This window comes from Macaca mulatta, chromosome 15, assembly GCF_049350105.2.
Source record: "Macaca mulatta isolate MMU2019108-1 chromosome 15, T2T-MMU8v2.0, whole genome shotgun sequence".
Taxonomy (NCBI): domain Eukaryota; kingdom Metazoa; phylum Chordata; class Mammalia; order Primates; family Cercopithecidae; genus Macaca; species Macaca mulatta.
Genome location: NC_133420.1, coordinates 15,531,627 through 15,544,109, shown reverse-complemented (window position 1 = coordinate 15,544,109; position 12,483 = coordinate 15,531,627). Strand labels below are relative to the sequence as shown.

At 44.1% G+C, this 12,483-nt stretch overlaps 1 protein-coding gene across 7 annotated transcripts in view; it reads right to left on the bottom strand.

Moving 5' to 3' along the window:
* MED27 (mediator complex subunit 27) overlaps nt 1-12,483 on the bottom strand; it is a 228,534-nt gene that overhangs the window by 105,624 nt on the left and 110,427 nt on the right.

Sequence of the window (12,483 nt, the reverse complement as noted above, 5' to 3'; positions counted from 1 at the left end):
TGCCTCAGCCTCCTGAGTAGCTGGGATTACAGGCACACGCCACCATGCCCAGCTAATTTTTCTGTATTTTTAGTAGAGAAGACATTTCACTATGTTGGTCAGGCTGGTCTCGAACTCCTGACCTCGTGATCCACCTGCCTCGGTCTCCCAAAGTGTTGGGATTACAGGCATGAGCCACCACACCCGGCCAAATTAAGTGGTTTTTAATAAATAAGTCTTGGTTAGACAAGGCAAGAGACAGGATCCCCCAGGGACTCAGCCAATGACAGCTCAGGTTGCTTTGCTCTCCAGACTATGTCAGTGCTGGGGAGGCCATCAGCTCCCACCGTGGTGCCAAACCAGATGAGGGTCAGCAGCTGCCTCATCACCTGTGCCTGTGAAACTACAGTCCTGAAAGGCTCAGGCACCAAGCTTGGTGTTATAATCACTGCTGCATTCCCATCTGAGCCTGTGACCGGTCTTTACAGCTATAACCTGTATAGGGTGAAAATGGACGTGAACGTGTTCAGAGATAGCTGGAGAGGAGACGCAGACTTCACGCGTTGAGCAGAATTTCAGCAGGACAACCTCATCTTGTGAAGAAGCCCTTTGGCTCTTTATTTGCCCGTCTGGACTATTACGAGTTTCACATGCGTTTGAATAGAGAAAACATTTTTGACATATTGAGACCTGTACATCACTACTGAAGTAAGATATTTCCCTCAAAACAATTTTTGAATAGAAAATTATTTTCATGTTGAATGAGAACAGTTAATAGAAGACAGTGCTGTGGTTTAGATCATGAAATCAGGCATCCAACTGCCTCGGTCCAATTCCCCGCTCTATGAAGTGAGGTGAGTTACTGGGCTTCGACTCTCATCTTGAAATGGGGACAATAACAGTATCTTCTTCCATAAGGTGGCTGTGAAGACTAAATGAGTACGGCATGGAAGAGGCCTGGCATATTTCCTAGCACAACACACGTGTAGACCCGCACTAAGTAGTCACTTATGTGATGAAGACAGCTCAGTACATTAAACTCTGACCCAGAATCCACGCAGCTGGGTCCTTTGCCACAGTTTTCTCCACCTCACCTTAACCCAAAGCATATAGGGCGGTGTAATTAGCTGAAAGAATCCTGGTGCCGCTTTGGAAAAGTCTAGATTCCATCCTGGCTCTCCTCCTTGTACAGCAGACCACAGTGGGCAAATCATCCAGCCCTCCGGCTTTGGCTTCCTCTTCTTTAGACAAGGTAATCTCTAAGGGTCCTTCCAGCTCTAGTCAACTCGATACACATTTCCTGAGAGCTTACTACATGCACAAAGAAGCAATTACACAGTTATAAAGACTGTCCATCTTTAAATGGTATATATGGTAATTATTCCAGAAAACTCAAATTAATCAGAACAGCCTATTTCTTAACCTCTGGGAATAACTGGAATCTGTTATACTTGATAGATTTTAGTGAAATCTATCAGTATATAGCAGCAGAACAATTCCAAGTACCATTCTGGCATAAAATATGGGGTCTTTGCCACTATCTAGGGGGGCCCATTACTAGAAATTTCTGAAGAAACTTGTAACTAGAAAGAACTATTGCAACTAAGCTTGAGGACTAAAGATGAGTATTTTAACAAGAACCCCAGGAAACAAATTTTGTAATCAAGGAAATTTACAGGAAAGACTCTGCCCACTACAGTTCACAAATGGATATTTACTGTAGCTGAGTAGGCTGCCCTAATGTGGCTGCGTAGGATGTTCAGAGGGCATGTGTAATTAAAGGGCACATACCTAATCTGTCTTTCACTTGAGGATCTCAGAATAGAATAGATAAAAACAATTATTTACTTAAATGTCAACGGCTTTAGAAATAGAAGCCAGGAATATAAGCATCCAGGTCTTTGAATTCTTAAATTTCAGACACCCACTCTTGTAAACAGGAGATCTGTTACAATTAACAGATGCAGCTGTAACTCAGATTCAGTTGTGTCATATCAATCACTCTGTTTAATGCTCCAAATATCACCATATGCACCTACCCCAGGAAGGCTGTAGCCTGACGCTCTGACTCGTGAAGTGGGGTGTGTGTGTGCGCTCGTGCACACAAGAAACATTTGAGTGGGTACAGCTCAAGAGCTGGGGACACGGCTCAAAATGATGCAGCAAAGAGTCTTTCTCACTCAGATCTCACCTTTGTCCTGACACAGACTGGAGTGAATCACACTGTGAAGGAGTCAACAACGCAACAGCGTTAAAATCAACTGCTGAGAATTGTGTTAATATAAAGGATTACATGTAAAATGGGAGATAATCATTCCATTTTGGTAAAAACAGGTGTAGTACCAATGTGAATAATAATGAGGGATGACAAATTGGAGCGTATGTACAGAAGATGAATACAGCCAGTAATCCCTTTGAACACAGGTATACAAAGCCTTAACAACAAGGGGAGAGTGTCTACCACAAAATAAGAGAGATGACACAGTTACTCCTAAAACATGCAAATGGAAATTGCTGAGTGAAGACAGATCAATTATCCTCAGTCGATGAGAATAATAAGACAGAGTGACAGCAGGAAACACCGAGGTTAAATATTAGGCAAAACGAAACAATGGGGAGAATGCTAGCAGAGGAGAGGCTGCCAGGAGAGGCCAAGAAATGACCGCCTGTAGAGGCATGTGGGGTTAAAGCTGGACACCTGCCTCATTACGCGTGGAATTATTCCTGCCACAGTGCAGGGGAGCTGGAGAAGAGTGTCATTAGAGAGGCCTCTGCTGATCTAAATGGGTACGAAAACAAGGAGGCTGAACTCTTGCTTATCAACATTTTTAACCCTCCAAAATAAGTGAGGGTTTTGCCCACCGGGCAACAGTCTTGACACTGAAACCCATCACGTGCCTGTAAAAATGGCCCGCATGTGGTATATGTCGCAGCAGGCAAGAAGGCAACACAATGGCTGCTTGCTTCAGAGACAGAAGCTCGAAGCTGTCTGGGCGGTGGCTCTGGGTAAACACATCCCGATCACAGAACAGGATTTTTTCCCTGCCTGAAATGCTCTCTGATATTTTTCAGCCTTAATTCAAAGGTTTCTTTCTTTGTTGAGTTCAGAACAGTAGAGCACGTTTTCTGTTGTTAAACAATGTAAAGCATTTCACTTGATGAGCTGTAGTATGAGTATTAGCAGGACTTGGAAACTTTTCATCATCTTCATGAAGGTTCTGAGGGCCCACCGACAGCTCTGGGAAATAGCATTTTTCCAGATTTCCACTGTAAATAATGATTGACCATTGGCCTCTGTGTTCAAGGCCTGATGAAGGCAGCAGGGCACAGGACAGAACCGCTGCTTTCACGAACCAGCTAAGGAGCCTCACGCTGGGGACGTGCTGCTTTCTACAGCCCCTTCCCACTTAGGGTAGCACAGCCATATCCACAGGGACCCTAAACACTCTACGGCTAAAGAGCCTTCTTCTGCTCTCTCGCTCTGAAAGATGACAATATGTGCTGTGCACCTTTAGCGCTGTTTTCTCCATGACGTGAAAGGCACTTCAGTGAATCAATCCATGTTTGGAAATATATTCCAAAAGTTGACAGATTTAAGAATTATAATGAGGCCGGGCGCGGTGGCTCAAGCCTGTAATCCCAGCACTTTGGGAGGCCGAGACGGGCGGATCACGAGGTCAGGAGATCGAGACCATCCTGGCGAACACGGTGAAACCCCGTCTCTACTAAAAAAATACAAAAAACTAGCCGGGCGAGGTGGCGGGCGCCTGTAGTCCCAGCTACACAGGAGGCTGAGGCAGGAGAATGGCGTAAACCCGGGAGGCGGAGCTTGCAGTGAGCTGAGATCCGGCCACTGCGCTCCAGCCCCGGCGACAGAGCGAGACTCCGTCTCAAAAAAAAAAAAAAAAAAAAAAAGAATTATAATGATAGTCTCCAAAGGAATCATGTAATCCTGGAGACGGAAGACAACTGAGAGGATAGCTAGTCCAAATTTGTTACTCCGTGGACAGGCTACCACTGACTTCTATCTAGTGGTAGGCAAAGCTGGGATTGGAACTTAGATCCTTCTGAATGTTTTATTTTCCCCATATACTAGTCTGAGATGGAGACATTTAAAATGTGGCTACTGATAAGCATTATGAACCAATAAACTCTTCCAAAAGGCAGATTTAAGAGACTCTTACAGCCACATGTAAAAAAGTTTCCGTTGCTATTTATTTATTTATTTATTTATTTATTTTTGAGACGGGGTCTGACTCTGTCGCCCAGGCTGGACTGCAGAGGCACAATCACAGCTCACTGCAACCTCTGCCTTCCAGGCTCAAGTCACCCTCCCACTTTGGCCTCCTGAGTATCTGGCATTACAGGCATGTGCCACCACACCCAGCTAATTTTTGTCTTTTTTTGGTAGAGACAGGGTTTCACCACGTTGTCCAGGTTGGTCTCAAACTCCTGGGCTCAAGTGATCCACCCGCCTCAGCCTCCCAAAGTGTTGGGCCTACAGGTGTGAGCCATTGTGTCTGGTCTGTGATTTTTTTTGATAGGAGTATTATATTCTGATCCACTCTTACTTTTCCAGTAATAAATTCTGTTCATAGTTTACATGTAATCGAAATTATCCCACTAGGTTTTGAGAAACCTTCATCTATTTTCAAACACAGATTCAAGAAATCATGAGCTTGTGTTTAAAGTGGATGCTTGGACATACTCAACTCAATCCCGGCTGGGTGCTATTTCACGCTCAATTAGTATCTGTTTTGGCATTTTCTTTAAATCTTTTGGAATAAAACAGTAATCCTGTTAAACAAATTTTTGTAAATATTCTTGGCATTCTTTCCTAAAGTGAAGAGGAAAGCTGGATGAAGTTCATAGTAAGATGGTTTCATTTTATCTGAATTTTAAGTAACTGGCTAATGATTTTCATTCCGCAGATGTGGACGACATTTTAGCATTGATTCAAATACACTTGATTCATCTATTTTGGTTTGCAAGAAAGTTTCTAATCCAAAAATAAAACTTTAAAAAGCCGAACATATATTTCTAAACTTGTGCCACAATGGCCAGTAAAATATTAAAGCATAATGTTCAGCTAAACTATTTCCAAGTCATACATCATTTTCTGTTTGGGTCCTACCCAACTGTTGCAAAGTTCATTTTTACAGTGTTCAGGGATAACAGCAACCGTATCATTCACAGGAGCCATGGCCAGTCAATTTCTACAGAGAGGAAATGGAATTTTTCCAAATAGATTAAGTTTTAGGGTAGAGAACAAAGACCCCCTGAGGTTAGCATTTCTGAAACAAAATGGCCAGAAATTAAGTTTGGATAATTTCAAGGGATATATTTCAAGTGTGACTAGCTTAAAATGGGAGGCCCCCTAACTTAAACATGAAAATTTTTAAAGCCCCCCGAAGTAGCAAGCAGAAAAAGAAGATGGGAACAAGGCAGGTTCCTATATCACAGCGAAACTATTTATGACACCAATAGCAGTAAGGAGCCAGGCTCAGTGCCCCAGCCTCCCCTCATTTGTCCACCACTGCGGGAGAATGCGCCCTTTCTCATTAGCAAAGGTTTCAGATTCTTCACGCCTATCTCTTCAAATGCTTACGCTTAATTTTTTCTATTTTTACGATATCTTTTTAAAACAAAGATATACTTACATTTATTCCTAACGAGAAAACAACTTAATTTTTGTGAATGTTATGAGCCTCGGCTCCTGTGCTTCATATTTATAGTTCTGCCCGTCTCCTCTCTTGTTATATAAGCATTGGCTCCTAGCTGTTGTTAGTGTGTGTGCTGCATGTTTCCAAATTCGTTACCCTGACAACCCGGAGAAAATGGGCTTTGTGAGAGGGTCTTTGACAGTATGGGAAACCGACAACAGCACTTTGGGTTAGGCCTCCTCTCATACTTCTTGGTTCTTGACTGTGTTCCATTTTGTTACGGGGGTTAAAAGATGAATAGTGCATAAGTGAGTGTGCCCTTCTATGATGTTGGCTACCCACCCAGAGTGAGTACTGATCTGATGGTGAGGAGAGTGGAGAAGGTGGTATAGAAGCTGAAAGGGTTAAAAATATGGGCTCCAGTGAACCTGGGCAAGTAATTAATCACTCTAAGCTTCAGTTTCCTCATTCATAAAATGAAGATTATAGTTGCACCCAGTTCAGAAGGTTGTTAGGATTAAATAAGGTTAATCAGTGTGAAGTGCTCAGAACAGTGTCTGACAGAGTAATCACTCAATAAATAACAGCTGCCAGCAGTGATGGTGGTGGTTGACAGTGATTGTGGTGGTGGTGGTGCTGGTGATGATGGTGATGGAGGTGATGGAGGTGATGGTGGTGGTGGAGGTGCTGGAGGTAGAGGTTATGGTGCGGGTGGTGATGGTGGGGGTGGAGGTGGAGATGGTGGAGGTGATGATGGTGGTAGAGATGGTAATGGTGGTTGTGGAGGTGATGGTGGTGGTGGGGGTGGAGATGGTGATGGTAGTGGTGATGGCAGAGCCTATGGTGGTGGTAGTGATGGTGTTGGTAGAGGTGATGGTGATGGAGGTGACAGTGGTGGTGGTGGAGGTGATGGTGACAGAGGAGGTGGTGGTGATGGTGGAAATGATGGTGGTAGTGAAGGTGATGGTGATGATGGTGGAGGTGATGGTGATGCTGACGGTAGTGGGGGTGATGGTGGTAGTGGTGGTGGTAGTGGAGGTGATGGTGATGGTGGAGATGATCATGATGGTGGTGGTGATGGTGGAGGTGATATGGTAGTGGAGGTGATGGTGATGGTCGTGGTGGTGGTAGTGTTGGTATTATGACTGTGAAGCAATATCCACGCTCCTTTGTGCCTTCAGTAGCTCCTTCAGTGCCAAGATGGTCAATGAAAATTTCAGCCACTAAGACAAATCACTCTGGCCAAGTATCAGACAGGACCACAAATGCAAAACTGGGTATTTTCAATAACATAAGAACAAGAGGAAGAAGGTGGCGAGGAGAATTTGGGTGTTGTGATATTGATACCTAACCCCCATTCCAAATTCTCTTATTTAAACCTTGAACCAAGGACGTGCAATTCTTGTAAGACAGTGGTCTGTTTTAGAAAGTGGAAAGCATAATGTTTAAGCACAAGGGATCAAACTGGTCGGCTTTGATGAAGTCCTTTCTGATACAAGGACATATTACCCATATTTTAAGCTTTCCCATGGTACTATGCTAATGCATGTTCAACGCTACATCTAAAATCTCACAACCCTTCCAGCAATTCCATACCCAGTTCTTATTTTAAACTCACTGTATTTACATGCCTACACCTTTTCAATAAAGGCTTTTTAAAAGTGAAAGTATAATAAACTTACATACATTGTGTATGCATTATGACTTTTATTTATCTGGATTTACAGCATTTGTATGTATTGTCACTTAAGTCAAAAAGGTTTGGGAAGGTGAAAAAGTTCAGATCCCTTAATCTTTTCTTCTGAAAATCAATTATTCATGAAGCTCTCTTCCTCATTCCCAAATGGTTAGGTTTAAACAATTGCTTAAAGTGCTGATTTTAACTGAAGAACACATTATTCATAAGGCCTACAGCCCAGGAAACACTTACTTGCTAACTGGTCATTTTCATCTGATCAATGACTTCACAGAGTTGAAACATACCACAGTGGAACGTACTTCCAGCGCAAGGCCATGGCATTAAGTGCCTGACTCTCATAAACAAAGCAAGCTGGTTAATGGTCATTTTATGGTCCACATACTACTCTGAAATCTATTAGAGTGTGGTTTAGTCAACCTTATCAGAGATGATTTGGGGGTACTAAGCACAGTGGGAACCTTCCTGTAACAGGTTAATGGATCAATTTATTTATTTCAAATTTGTTCTTTTCAAGTTGAAAAGCCACTAAAGACCTTCCAAGAGATTCGCTCAATAACCACAAGGAGCAGCAGTGATGCTGGATCTGTTGCTCTTGGTCCTTCTCTGTCACTCATGGTTCAGAGCCACCGGCTCTCTGGTGCCACCACAGCAGAGCTGAGTGAGATGCAAAGCCTGGCTTTGCTTCTTAGGAGTCTACAGGTTGATTAAAGTCTTGGGATACCTTATGTTGCAAGGCATCACTTCACTTTTTCTTGAACAAAAAATAAAGGATTCCACTTAAACAACAGACCCTAGGCTGTTCCCCTTTCTCGATAAATATTGTTTCAAATTTCTGATAAAAACATGTCACTAGCTTTAGACCTGTATCGCCACCACCAACCGCTGGGAATTCTCTTTTTAAATTAACACTTTTTCAAAGTGTTGTTTGGCAAAATATAATGCACCACTGAAAAGTAACCAAGCATCAGCAAGACAGCAGGTGACCTTCAGGGACCCGGGAGTCTTTAGTGCTCCTTAGCAACTATGTGCATCCCAGACAGGACTTCCACCCTGTAGTATGGTCTGACACCTAAGAATAAAGACTGCATTTTGGCCAGGGGTGGTGACTCACACCTGTAATTCCAGCACTTTGAAAGGCTGAGGCGTGAGGATTGCTTGAGGCCAGGGATTTGAGATCAGTCTGGGCAACACAGTGAGAGCCTGTTTCTTAAAAAAACAAAACCAAACCAAAACCAAAAGCAACTGATTTGCCAGGCATGGTGGCACTTGCCTGTAGTCCCAGCTACTCAGGAGGCTGGGATAGGAGGATCAGTTCCGCCCAGGAGGTCCAGGCTGCAGTAAGCCGTAATTGTGCCACTGCACTCCAGACCAGGCAAGAGAGCCAGACCATGTGTTTAAAAATAAAAAATAAAAAAAATAAAAAAAAAAAAAGGAAAGGAAAGGAAAAGAAAAAGGAAGTGCATTTCCACTAATGGTCCCCAAACTCGAGATTTCAGAGACCAGGCAAGAGAAAGTTTTATTTGTGCTGAACTTCAGGTTACATGCTATATGGCTAAAATCCCAATGTTGTCCCTAACATAAAAAAGGACAAGTTTAAAATGTCTTTACTTAGGATCCCTTGTGCTCTTCTAGTACCACTTGTAATGAAATGGTTGAAAGCAAGCACTTTGGAGTCTGTCAGTCACTATACTGATGCTGGGTGGCATGACCTAGTGGACAAGAACCTGGACTCCCAACGCTTAAGTGCCCAAGTTCAAGTCCTTGCTCTGACAGGACCTGAGCTAGCTATGTGACCCTGGCCAAGTCACTTAACCTCTCTGTGCTTCAGTTTCCTCTTTTGCAAAAGATACCTAATAATATCAACCTCACAGGAATTCTGGAAGACTCAATGACTAAAAAAAATGCAGAGTACTTGGACTCGAGCACGTAGCAAGTACTATCTGGATGCTCACCAGAGCTATGACCATCTTCACTCTTCACTAGTTGTGTGGCATTGTTTAACTTTCTTGTATATCAGTTTCTTCATCTGATAAAAAGGAACAATAATATTTCACTCACGGCATCGCTAAATAACCATGTATGTAATGTGCTTGGCACAGGGTCTAGCATATAATATGTGCTTGATATACAATAGCTATCATTAATGTTCTATCAGTAATTGAATACTTTCTTACACTGTTCTTTACTCTGTACAAAAATCTTTGTGCTTGAATAAATATGCCATAAGTTTATTCAAAATATAAACCCTAGGCCATTCCAATTTGTGGGTGTTAATTCAAATTTTTCAGAAATGCATGGTACAATCTGCAGAACCTTACCTTCCCAATAAACCTCTCTTAAATGTATCTCCCATGACACCACCACTGTGAATCAACAAAAAATGCTCAATGGCTACTTGCAAATGGATAATTGTAAAATTAAACTGAAGTATATATTTTAAAGATATTACTTCTGCTTTCATTATCAGGTTGCACTTACAGCAGAGTCTCCAGCTCAGAAAACACTTTCCTCTCATGATTCTTTTTTTTGTTTTTTTTTTTAGTTTTGAGATGGAGTTTCGCTCTTGTTGCCCAGGCTGGAGTGCAATGGCACGATCTCAGCTCACTGCAACCTCTGCCTCCTGGGTTCAAGCAATTTCTCCTGCCTCAGTCTTCTGAGTAGCTGGGATTATAGGCATGCGCCACCATGCCTGGCTAATTTTTTTTTTTTTTTTTTTTTAAGTAGAGATGAGGTTTCTTCATGTTGGTCAGGCTGGTCTCAAACTCCTGATCTCAATTGATCCGCCCTCCTCGGCCTCCCAAAGTGCTGGGATTACAGGCGTGAGCCACTGTGCCTGGCCTCTCATGATTTGTTTTTTTTTTTTGAGATGGAGTCTCGCTCTGTCGCCCAGGCTGGAGGGCAGTGGCGCATCTCGGCTCACTGTAAGCTCCGTCTCCCGAGTTCATGCCATTCTCCTGCCTCAGCCTCCTGAGTAGCTGGGACTACAGGTGCCCGGCACCACGCCCAGCTAATTTTTTGTATTTCTTTTAGTAGAGACGGGGTTTCACCGTGTTAGCCAGGATGGTCTCAATCTCCTGACCTTGTGATCCACCCACCTCAGCCTCCCAAAGCTTTGTGATTACAGCGGTGAGCCACTGCGTCCGGCCTCATGATTCTCATACTCAGGAATTACAATGGGTCTTAAGCTAAAAGATATTTATGCTTATAAGAATGTTGAGTCCAGGCACGGTGGTGCATGCCCGTAATCCCACCACTCTGCAAGGCCAAGGTAGGAGGACTGCTTGAACCCCGAGGTTCGAGACCAGACTGGTCAACACAGTAAGACTTCATCTCTACAAAAAGTACAAAAATAAGCTGGGCATGGTTTTGCATGCCTGTGGTCCCAGGTACCCGGGAGGCTGAGGTGGAAGCATCACTTGAGCCCAGGAGATTGAGGCTGCAGTGAGCCTAGATCACACCACTGCACTCCAGCCTAGGCAAGAGAGACACCCTGTCTCAAAAAAAAAAAAAATCCTAGTACTACGAGGTGAAAGGGACCCAACCCTCCTCTTTTACTGACAGTAGAAACCCTAGTGTGTGAAGAGAGGCCCGAGGTCGCATCTTTACTAAGAGGCAGAGATGGGACAAGAATCTTGCTTTGTTTCTGCTCTACGTCCATCTTTCTTCCCATTATTTTATAGGACTCCCTAATGGAAACACTTCAAAACACTGTATTTGTGAATCTAGAACAGGAGTCTCCAACCCCTGGGCCACCGCCGGGTACCAGTCTGAGCCTGCTGGGGACTGGGCCGCACAGCAGGAGGCGAGTGGTGGGCGAGCAAAGCTTCATCTGCATTTACAGTCGCTCCTTATTGCCCACATTCCTGAGCTCCACCTCCTGTCAGCTCAGCGGCCGCATTAGCTTCTCACAGGAGTGTGAACCTGACTGCGAACTGCGCATGCGAGGGATCAAGCTTGCACGCTCCTTATGAGAATCAAATGCCTGATGAGCTGTCACTGCCTCCCATCACCCCGAGATGGGACCGTCTAGTTGCAGGAAAACAAGCTCAGGCTCCCACTGATTCTACATTATGATAAGTTATATAATTATTTCATTATATATGACAATGTAATGGATAACAGAAATAAAGCGCACAATGCACGTAATGTACTTGAATCATCCCGAAACCACCCCCCACTCCTGCCCCCCGCACCTTCCATCCATGGAAAAATTATCTTTCATGAACCAGCCCCTGGTGCCAAAAAGGTTGGGGACCGCTGATTTAGAGTTTACTCAGTCTTAGATATGAGGGACTCCATAATGGAAAGACAAGAGACCAAGATATCAGTCCTCTCTGCTGGGACAAGGTGAGCCTGGATTTTTAGTATTTGGTGACGGTTGATTCAGTGTACATTTCATTACTATTTTAAATATCTTCAATGGAGGTTTCCTGTTGCATTTTGTATATTAAGTGCCCTCATAACATTTTAGAAAAAGATTTTTCTTTTACTTCTATTTCAGAGTAACCTAACCATAATAAAGAGGCTGAGAGCTTTTGGGGAAAGTTTCCCAGTTTCTTGGTGGCAAGGGAGGATAAGCCTGTTGTGCCCATCATTTACACTAGGCCGCTGCTATTCCAGCCCAAGAGGGATTGGAGAGGGAGCCAGATGGCCCTGGCAGACTGTGAGGATGAAGAGCAGGTCCGGGGTGACTCGCGCCACACACAGAGCTTAGAGGCTTGAGAGGGCAGCGCATGAGAGTGGCTACTTGCAGGTGGTCAGGAAGGCCCTGAGGCAACCTCTCATCTGATGGAGCCAGCATAATTTTGGAATCTCTCTAAATCTCCTCCTGGAAACCAGACAAAGCAGCTATAATAGTGAGAGCTGAATGAACTCTTCAGTAAAGCCAGATTTAAAGAACTCCCCATGATCCACAGCACACAGGTGGGCAGCACCGCCCAGCATCAGCAGCTGTGAGGCTGGAGGGCTGGGGGGCGTGGAGGGGTGGGAGGGAGGTGAAAGGCGAAAAATGACCTGCCCTAGTGCCACAAGATCCCAAGATCTCCAGTAGATACTCACCTCCAGAAGAGGGCCCTGCAGCGGGAGCCTTGACAAGTGGGTCTGGGAACAGCAAGCAGATTGGGCAAAGTCCTCTGAGTGTTT